Below are 8,791 nucleotides of genomic sequence, written 5' to 3'. Positions count from 1 at the left end.
ATAAAATTCTGGATCTTGGTCAAAGACGCTGAAATCAGCTCTAAGGCATTTTGGTTCAAGAAGTGTGACCATGCTTTCAAAAGATACTGTTGATTGAAAACAAGAAGCACTAGAATAGCTGGCACATGGAGTTTCAGTTCTGCAGTAACTTCAAAGAAAGCTTTGGTGATAAGACAATTTTGTAGGTTTGGCGCTTGGTTCACAGCAGGGACTCTTGCAGAAGGTGGCTGGACCTCTTGCTCTTGTGGATCGGCTACTAGTTCTACTACTGTTGGGTTCCTAAATAATGTGCTGCACTGGAGTTAGCGCTAATTTCTAAAGCACAGTACAGGACAATAAAGCGGATTTGTGGTTTTGTTTTCCTTCAGTCAAAAAGTAAGATTTATTTTGTTTCCATTGTATATGGCAATTATAGCAAAAGGTATGCAACTGGAATAACGTGGTTCTATACCGTTGACCTTGAGTAAGGTAGCAGGGAAGGAGCCAATTGTGGTTGTGATTCTGAGAGTAATAACTAGATCCCTGCTTCTCTGCTCCATTGGGAAAGTCAGCTGTGCCACCAATTGTCCTGGAGCAGCTTAGGTTCCCTCCCACACCAGCTGAGCTTGAGTTGGGTGGGGCTTTGCCTGTGTTTTCCAACTGCATGAGGTGGGAAGAATACTAGCATGACTGAAACTGCTTTCCCCTCAGTGCAGGGTCTGAGGATTCAAGTACTCCTCCCACCCCAGGAAGTAAGACTTTGCAGAGTCATAACCATAAACCATAACCTCAATCATCCCTCACTTATCCCTATCCACAGATTATTAAAGATGCAAGAAATTGAAATGTATCTTACTTGCCACATAAATTCCAGACATCATATAGCAAATATGTCAGGCAACCATCTTGGCTTAACAGAGAAATCTTCGGTGAGCTTAGACACAAAAAGGAAGCTTACAAGAAGTGGAAACTTGGACAGATGACTAGGGAGGAATATAAAAATATTGCTCGAGCATGCAGAGGTGTAGTCAGGAAGGCCAAAGCACAGTTAGAGTTGCAGCTAGCAAGGGATGTGAAGGGTAACAAGAAGAGTTTCTACAGCTATGTTAGCAACAAGAAGAAGGTCAGGGAAAGTGTGGCACCCTTACTGAATGCGGGAGGCAACCTAGTGACAGATGATGTGGAAAAACCTGAAGTACTCAATGCTTTTTTTGCCTCAGTCTTCATAGACCAGGTCAGCTCCCAGACTGCTGCACTGGGCAGCGCATTACCTGAAGGGGGGTTCCAAAGAGGATGGAGCTCGGCTATTCTCAGTGGTGGCAGATGACAGAACAAGGAGCAATGGGCTGAAGTTGCAGTGCGGGAGGTCTAGGTTGGATATTAGGAAAAACTATTTCACGAGGAGGGTGGTGAAGCACTGGAGTGGGTTACCTAGGGAGGTGGTGGAATCTCCATCCTTAAAGGTTTTTAAGGCCCGGCTTGACAAAGCCCTGGCTGGGATGATTTAGTTGGGGTTGGCCCTGCTTTGAGCAGGGGATTGGACTAGATGACCTCCTGAGGTCTCTTCCACCTCCAATCTTCTTCTATCCATCTGGCCTTTTACTAACTGTATCCCTGTCTGCTGTCACAATTCAAAGAAAGCAACCTGCTCAGCATCCCAATGAAGTTACAAATGTAACCCTCCATTCAAAGGAGAAACAGTCCCTGTTTTGGAGTATACAAACCCCACACTGGGAAACACAGGGTTAAGGTTGATGAGCTAATGGAGGCTAAGGTGGCTCCACCCCATCGGACCTTTGAGAAATATTAGATTTGTGGGGGAGGAGTTTAACAGGGAGAAACCCAGTTCATTTGATGGCAGACCAGGGAGGAGAGCAGATCTTTAATCCTCAGCTTCTGGAGGGAGGGCTGAGTGAAGGCAAAAGCTCTCCAGATGACTGCTGCCTGATGACCAAGGAGGACCAGCTGCTGACTAACTTTGAGCAGGAACCATTCCCCTCTATAACTTGTAAACTCAGATTGGGCCCAGAGCCTGACAAGCACCCTCTGAAGGAAGAGAGTCTTAATCCAGCTTTGTGATTCATTTGTGTTAATTCCCTTTGTTTCTGTTCATTGGCTACCCTGGAAAGGGAGAGACTTTAAAGTCGGAGGTCTAAGTCACAGGAAGAGGCAGGCCACCAAAGTGTCAGAGCAGGAGGTACCTGACAGGGAGAGAGACGCCACACTACGCCCAGCCACAAGGAGGCTCTAGTTGTGAGTCAACTCTTCATACCCCTTAAACATTTTGCACACTCCATATACATGATTCATTCCTAGGTTTGGTGTTACAAACTCCGCCCCTCCCCCCCCGCCAAATAAAAAGGAGAGTGAAAAACAGACAAAGTTTTTCAAACTCATGCTACCTGCAATAGAAAAAGCATTCACATAAAAAAACCTGAGATTTCCTTATCATATTCAATGGGCCAATTTAGCCATCAATGGAGTGCCATCATAGTCTCTTATTTTAATACGCTCCACCATTTTCTTAAAATGACTGTGGCTTTTGGAGGATTGTATCTTATCAGATTGCTTTTTTTCTAATTACACCAGTACATTCATGAGAGGAGTAAATTACTAACTTAAATATGGGCTAGTTTGTGTGACACTTGACTAAGGCTGGATGCTGTTAGGATTTCTATATCATCTATTTAAGAACAGTGCCAAGAGCTAATGACCGTGATTTGATCCCACATTTGCAGGGCTCTTGTTATTGAAAGGATTCATCATGCATAGAAATTATTTGTGCTCTAGCTGGAGGCCATGTTCTGTGCTCTCAGTATTCGACATGGAACATGCTGTCTTCATTTCTACTCACTTACCCATGAAACAAATGACAGAGGAGCTGAGACAAATGCAGCCTACTTGTCAGTTTTCCTCTGTTTTTTCTTTTTTTCCCCAAATCAATAGAAGAATGAATGTAATAAAGAACAATTCCATCAAATACACAAGAAAAGGAAAAAACAGGGCAAACTGAAGTGACATTATGGGCTTGGTTTGGTTTTGTGTTTTAAAAAAAAAGTTCCACATCAGACCATTGACCTGTTCACAATTAATGTTAGCCATGGAATCATAGCCCTGCTTTCTGATGGCTGGAAAGGCCTGCATAAAAGTGTCAATGGCCCAGATCTTCAACAGTATTTAAGCTCCTAAATACCTTTTGAGGATCTGGACCAATAAGCTCACATTGATTAGTCCTTGTGGCATTGCTATCTGAAGTGGACTAAATCCTGCAAGGGACTGAGCACCTCTTGAGGGGTACTGAGTTCCTTCAACTCCTACTGATGTGCCCTACCCTGACCCTATTGAAGTTAAAAGCAAATCTCCCATTGATGTCGATGGGAGCAGGAACTCCCAGCAGTGGGAGTTGTGTGTAAACTGGGCTCTTCAGAAAGCACGCCACACCTTACAGGGCTCAAGCCCTTAGAAGCAGAAAGATGCCATAGATGAGGGAAATGTAGGCATGGGGTGAGTCTCTAGTTACCTGTAAAATTGTATTTCCTGTGGACCTGAGAAAGAAAATTCTGTCATCCACTCCCAGAAAGAGAGATTTTAGAATGCTCTGATATGTATTTAAATTCAAACATATAAGGAAACAATGTATTGTGAGTATAGTATCTATATTGGTGGGTATTAATTCTAAGCGTACTTATTATAATATGCCTTACACGAGGAGATGTGCACCAAACTAAAGACTAGAAATCATTTAAAATTTAATAATACATTATGTAAATTAGTTAGATTAAGTTACTATGCCCATTTCAACGGGTGACTGAGGCTATACCAATGCATTGACTGAAAGGGGATCTGAAGCAAAGAATCTCACTTATGTACATCTTTTTTTCGGAGATGGTATGTCCCATTGCCTTATTAAGTCACCCAATAATTGATGATACTCCTGAGTCTCTCCATTGTGCTGCTATTGTAATATGTGCTACTAGAAGCAAAAATCCTAAGAGGTCTGAAAGGACTATCATTTTTCTCTTTCTCTAAATTAACCCCCAATAGGGCAATAGTCATAGCAAATTTTGTATTAATCCCAGTAATAAAATATATATGCTAACATACTGGGGCCAGCTGAGCATTAAAGTGGTCTCATTTAATATCTTAAAATTACATACGCCGAGCAATACTGAAAAGGCTTGAGGTGCTGTGGCCTGGGGTGGGAAATGGAGAGGGGTCCTTATCAAAACACTCCTGAAGGTCAAAACAACTTACATTTGAGTTAAATCCGTTTGTTAAGGTCTGTGGTCTGGTTTATTTTAATTGAACTCAATCATTTATCCATAAACATTAACAGCATTGCTATAATCCCTGCAACATTTATTAGAAAGGAAGAGGTTTAATCCACTGTGTGTGTCGTGGGTTAAATAGACTCTAGATATTTTTTTTTTTATATTGTTTCTCGAACAACTTATTGCCATAAATTTTCTTCTGGCTCAAATTCTCCCTCAGTCCAATTACTTCCATACATTGAATTTTGAAAATCTTTCCCCTAAGCAAGCACATATTTGGGCTTATTACTTTTCCTTGCTTTCAGTAACTGCATTTATTGCTGAAGTAAGCCCTTGCTCACATCCCCTAACATGAATAATTGGTTCTATCCAACTTAGTCCCTTTACCACTTTGTCACCATTAATTCTTTTTTTCTAAAAGCATTTAAGTTAATGTTTTCCCCTTGCTCAAGAGCCACACCTCTCTAGAGATCTCTATGAGATCTCTATTAGAGTGCCACATGTTAAATATTCTCTGGATGCCACAGCATCCTACAGGAGCCTCGGAATATTATCCAGCAGGATATGTTCCAAGATGGCTCTGAATGCTGGGCACTGAGGGAGAGGTAGGAGCAGATCTTTAATAGAATGAAAATGTTTAAATGGATGTTTGGAGCTATAAGGATGGACCATGTTCTAAACAAATGAATTAGGGGAAGTATGGAGGTGGTACGAATTGTCGAAACGCTGAGGGATTCCAGGTTTAGATGGTTTGGGCATGTGAAAAGAATAGAAGACTATATAAGAATGGAAGACTATATAGGAAACAGGGTGTTAAACTTAGAAATGGAAGGTAAGAGAAGGAAGGGAAGACCCAAAACTAAATGGATGGAAGTCATCCCAAAGGATTTGATTAGCTGTGGTGTTTCTGAGGAACTGCTTCAAGACAGACTGGAATGGAGAAGAAGGACTTGAAGAGTATGTCTACACTGCAGTTAAACACCCATGGCTGGCCTGCAGGGCCGGCTCCAGGGTTTTTGCCGCCCCAAGCGGTGGGGGAAAAAAAAAAAAGCCGCGATCGGCAGCAGCTCCACCGCGCCGCTTTCTTCTTTGGCGGCAATTCAGCGGCAGGTCCTTCCCTCCGAGAGGGACAGGGACCCTCCACCGAATTGCCGCCGAAGAGCCCGACGTGCCGCCCCTTCCCCTTGGCCGCCCCAAGCACCTGCTTGCTCAGCTGGTGCCTGGAGCCGGCCCTGCTGGCCTGGGTCAGCTGACTTGGGTTTGTGAAGTTTGGGCTATGGGGCTGTTTAATTGCAGCGTAGACGTTGGGGCTTGCAGGGTCCCAGAGCCTGGGTTCCAGCCTGAATGACTACACCACAATAAACAGCCCATAGCCTGAGCCTCGCCAACCCCAGTCAGCTGACCCAGGCCAGCTGAAGAGTCAACTCTTCAGACATACTGAAGAGTCAACCCCATAATAGCTGTCCTGTATGAGTAAAAAAAAAGGAAATAACTATGGCATAATAGATATAACAGTGTGATAAAATCTGGTGAATGCTGAGTTTTTAATGTTGACATTTGGTATGTATTTTAATCAAATGAAAGACATTTTACTCTCATAAGATGAAAGTCACGTCATACAGTTCAAATAATCAGTGAAATATTGCCCACAAAATAGGGGTCAGGTCTGAGGGGGAAAAAAACCGTTCTCCCACTCCCTCTGTACGTATGCACACAACTGCTGCTCTAGCCTATGGGCTAGCATGGGCGTCCCACAGTACTTGCATATCATGTTAGGGCTACTGGGTCCACATAATCACAGACCTCACCATGGCCCATCCTCTGGCTGCACTAGACCCTCCAACCAATGCTACCTTCTGCACTGGCCTATATGGGACTGGCACAGAGACCCTCAAAACTTTGCAGGAGGTACACAGGTCCCTCAGCGTGTCTGCTCTGTTGGCAACTTAGACGTGCTCAAATCTTTTTCACTCTGAATGATTTTTTTTTTTAAACAAGAAACTTGTGCTTCCAAAGTTTTGATATTTTTAAAAATAAAACAGGAACGTTCAAATTTCCAATATTTTGAAATTTAGGGTTTTTTCCTTCTTTCCCACCCTGTCCTCCCTTCCCCCAACCCCTATTTGCTACTGAATGCGAGAGAGTACATGATAGCCAGTTTTTGGAAGTTCCCCTTTCAACCTTTTCACTTTTCTTTCTTTTTCTTCATTATTCCTTTTGCCATGCTGGAACTTTTCCAAAGTTGAGGAAGTTTTGAAAAGATACATACGGGGGTGGGGAGGAGAATGAAAAACAAAGAAGCTAGAAAAGAAATCTGAACATAATATGTTTTATGGCATTTGGTCCCAAAAAAGAGTGGAAAATGTATCGCCAAAAATTTAAAAAAAAAAAAACCCACTTCAGAATGAAATAATTAAAATAGGAAGTTTTTTAAATCTGCATTTATTTTTTTCAGCCAACTCTTTATCCCATACTTACTGTACCCACTCTAGAGTGACTCAGTTCATAGACTGGATGCCACCAGAAGTAAGATTTCAAGGCTAGGATCCTTGATTTTTCCAGCTACCCTAAGCAGAAATACTTGTCTGCCCCTTAAAGCACCGCCCTAAGAATTTACATTTATTCTGTTAGATGTTAAGCTGGGAGATATTTTGCTGAAGTGGTTTTAAGACATTGATTCTTTTCAGAAGCAGCAGAAGGACATTATAATCAGTATGTTTTTTGCACCTCATGAAAATGAAACATGCAGCACAGCAGGGAGGGGAGGGGGACTGATGTTCAACACATAAATTCTATTTACTGTGACATTTTCACAAGCTAAATCTGCAGGTATTATCACTCAGATTCAACCTGAGGTAGCGTGGAGATGGAGGCAGCTTGACCAGGGCTGGAAGAAAACCATGTCAGGAGAAGTGCCTGATAATTGGTAAAATGTCTCTGTTTCTGCTGCAGCTGTTCCTCTTCTTACACTGCCTTTGATGAGAAAATGGAAGGAAAATGAACCCATATTTCAGTGTTATCCTTCTTATTTTCCACAAAGGGTGAATCAGAGGCTGTGGCTCTGAGTGAGTCTGATAACACAATGAAGGAAAAATGTAAGGGAGGAAGAGAAATGAAAAATCTAGGCATTTCACTAGCATGTCACAATCTCTCTAACTGGCTATGAAACACAGATTAAAAATATCTTGACTATTTACTCATAAACTCTTCAAGGCAGAGATTGTCTCACTACATATTTGTACAGCACCTGACACAATGGGGACTCAGGTTATTTTGGGGCCTCTATCTCACTACAAATAGTAAAGAATAACAACTCTATCTGAACATACATTATGTGTTAACTTCTGTTACAAGACTTAAATGATTGAAGGTTATGGGAGAAGTCTCTTTGTATTTTTGTTCGCTGCAAAAATAATACCACTGAACAGAAGCAGCCTCTATATCAAAATGTTTGACTGTCCAGTGATGAGCAATGATCAGTGCTAATCAGAGTAGCAAAACTGATGGAATTACTCCAATGTCCTCTTCTAAGGCAATTGCAGACAGGGGTGGCTCCAGAGTGCGTTACCAATCATGATGTTCCTGGTGCTAGACCAGGTATCTAATAAAGCTACAGACATGCCGAGGGTCAGGAATTAAGAAGCTCTTCCTTCCCATGAGAAACAGCCCCCTGTTGTAAGGCATTAAGATGTTTATAATTGATAATGAATTTATAGGAACTTTTATTGGGTCTCAGGAAGAATTATAGTGGTGGTGCTTGAAGCAGATTGAGTAGCACAGTACCACAAACCTCACTATGCACAAGCTGTTGCTCACCCCATATTATAATTATTTAGGAGACAGCATAAAGTTTTTGCCATTCTCTAGCATGTCACGTCACAACTATGGCAATGATAGGAACACTGAGCACAGTCCCTGCTACATTATGAAATCTTGCCATCATGAAAATAATGTCCCTATGGAGATTTATGAACAGTAACATCCTATGAAATGTTAGAGTTTTACAGCAATTGCTATAAAGAACAATATTTATCTATTATTTGTATTGCAGTTAGCATCATGCAGGCTCTATTCAGGGGCTAGGCCTTCATTGTGCTTGGCACTTTACATGCCATATTGCAAAAAGTGATCCCTTTCCCCAAGGAACTTACAAACTAAGGAGAATAGAAGCTTACAATATGCAGATAACATTCTCACATCTACTAGGATATGATTATTATTCAGTATATCTACTGTAGATATTCAAGGGAATGCATCTCCCTATATGAGCTAGTCAGCCAACTCTTTCTTCAGGTTGAGGGCTAGTCTACACTAGAAGCGCTACACTGGTGCAGCTGCGCCACTCTAGAGTGTCTGATGAAGATGATCTATGCTGACGGGAGCAAGCTCTCCCATCAGCATAATAAATCCACCTCTGCGAGTGGTGGTATTGGCAGGAGAAGCTTTCCCACTGACATAGCGCTGTCCACATCAGCACTTAGGTCAGTGTAACTTACGTCACTCAGGGGGGAGTGAGTGACATAAGTTATACAACGACATAA

The sequence above is a fragment of the Emys orbicularis genome, chromosome 12 (genome assembly GCF_028017835.1).
Source record: "Emys orbicularis isolate rEmyOrb1 chromosome 12, rEmyOrb1.hap1, whole genome shotgun sequence".
NCBI classification, from domain to species: domain Eukaryota; kingdom Metazoa; phylum Chordata; order Testudines; family Emydidae; genus Emys; species Emys orbicularis.
Note: the sequence above shows the minus strand (reverse complement) of the source record.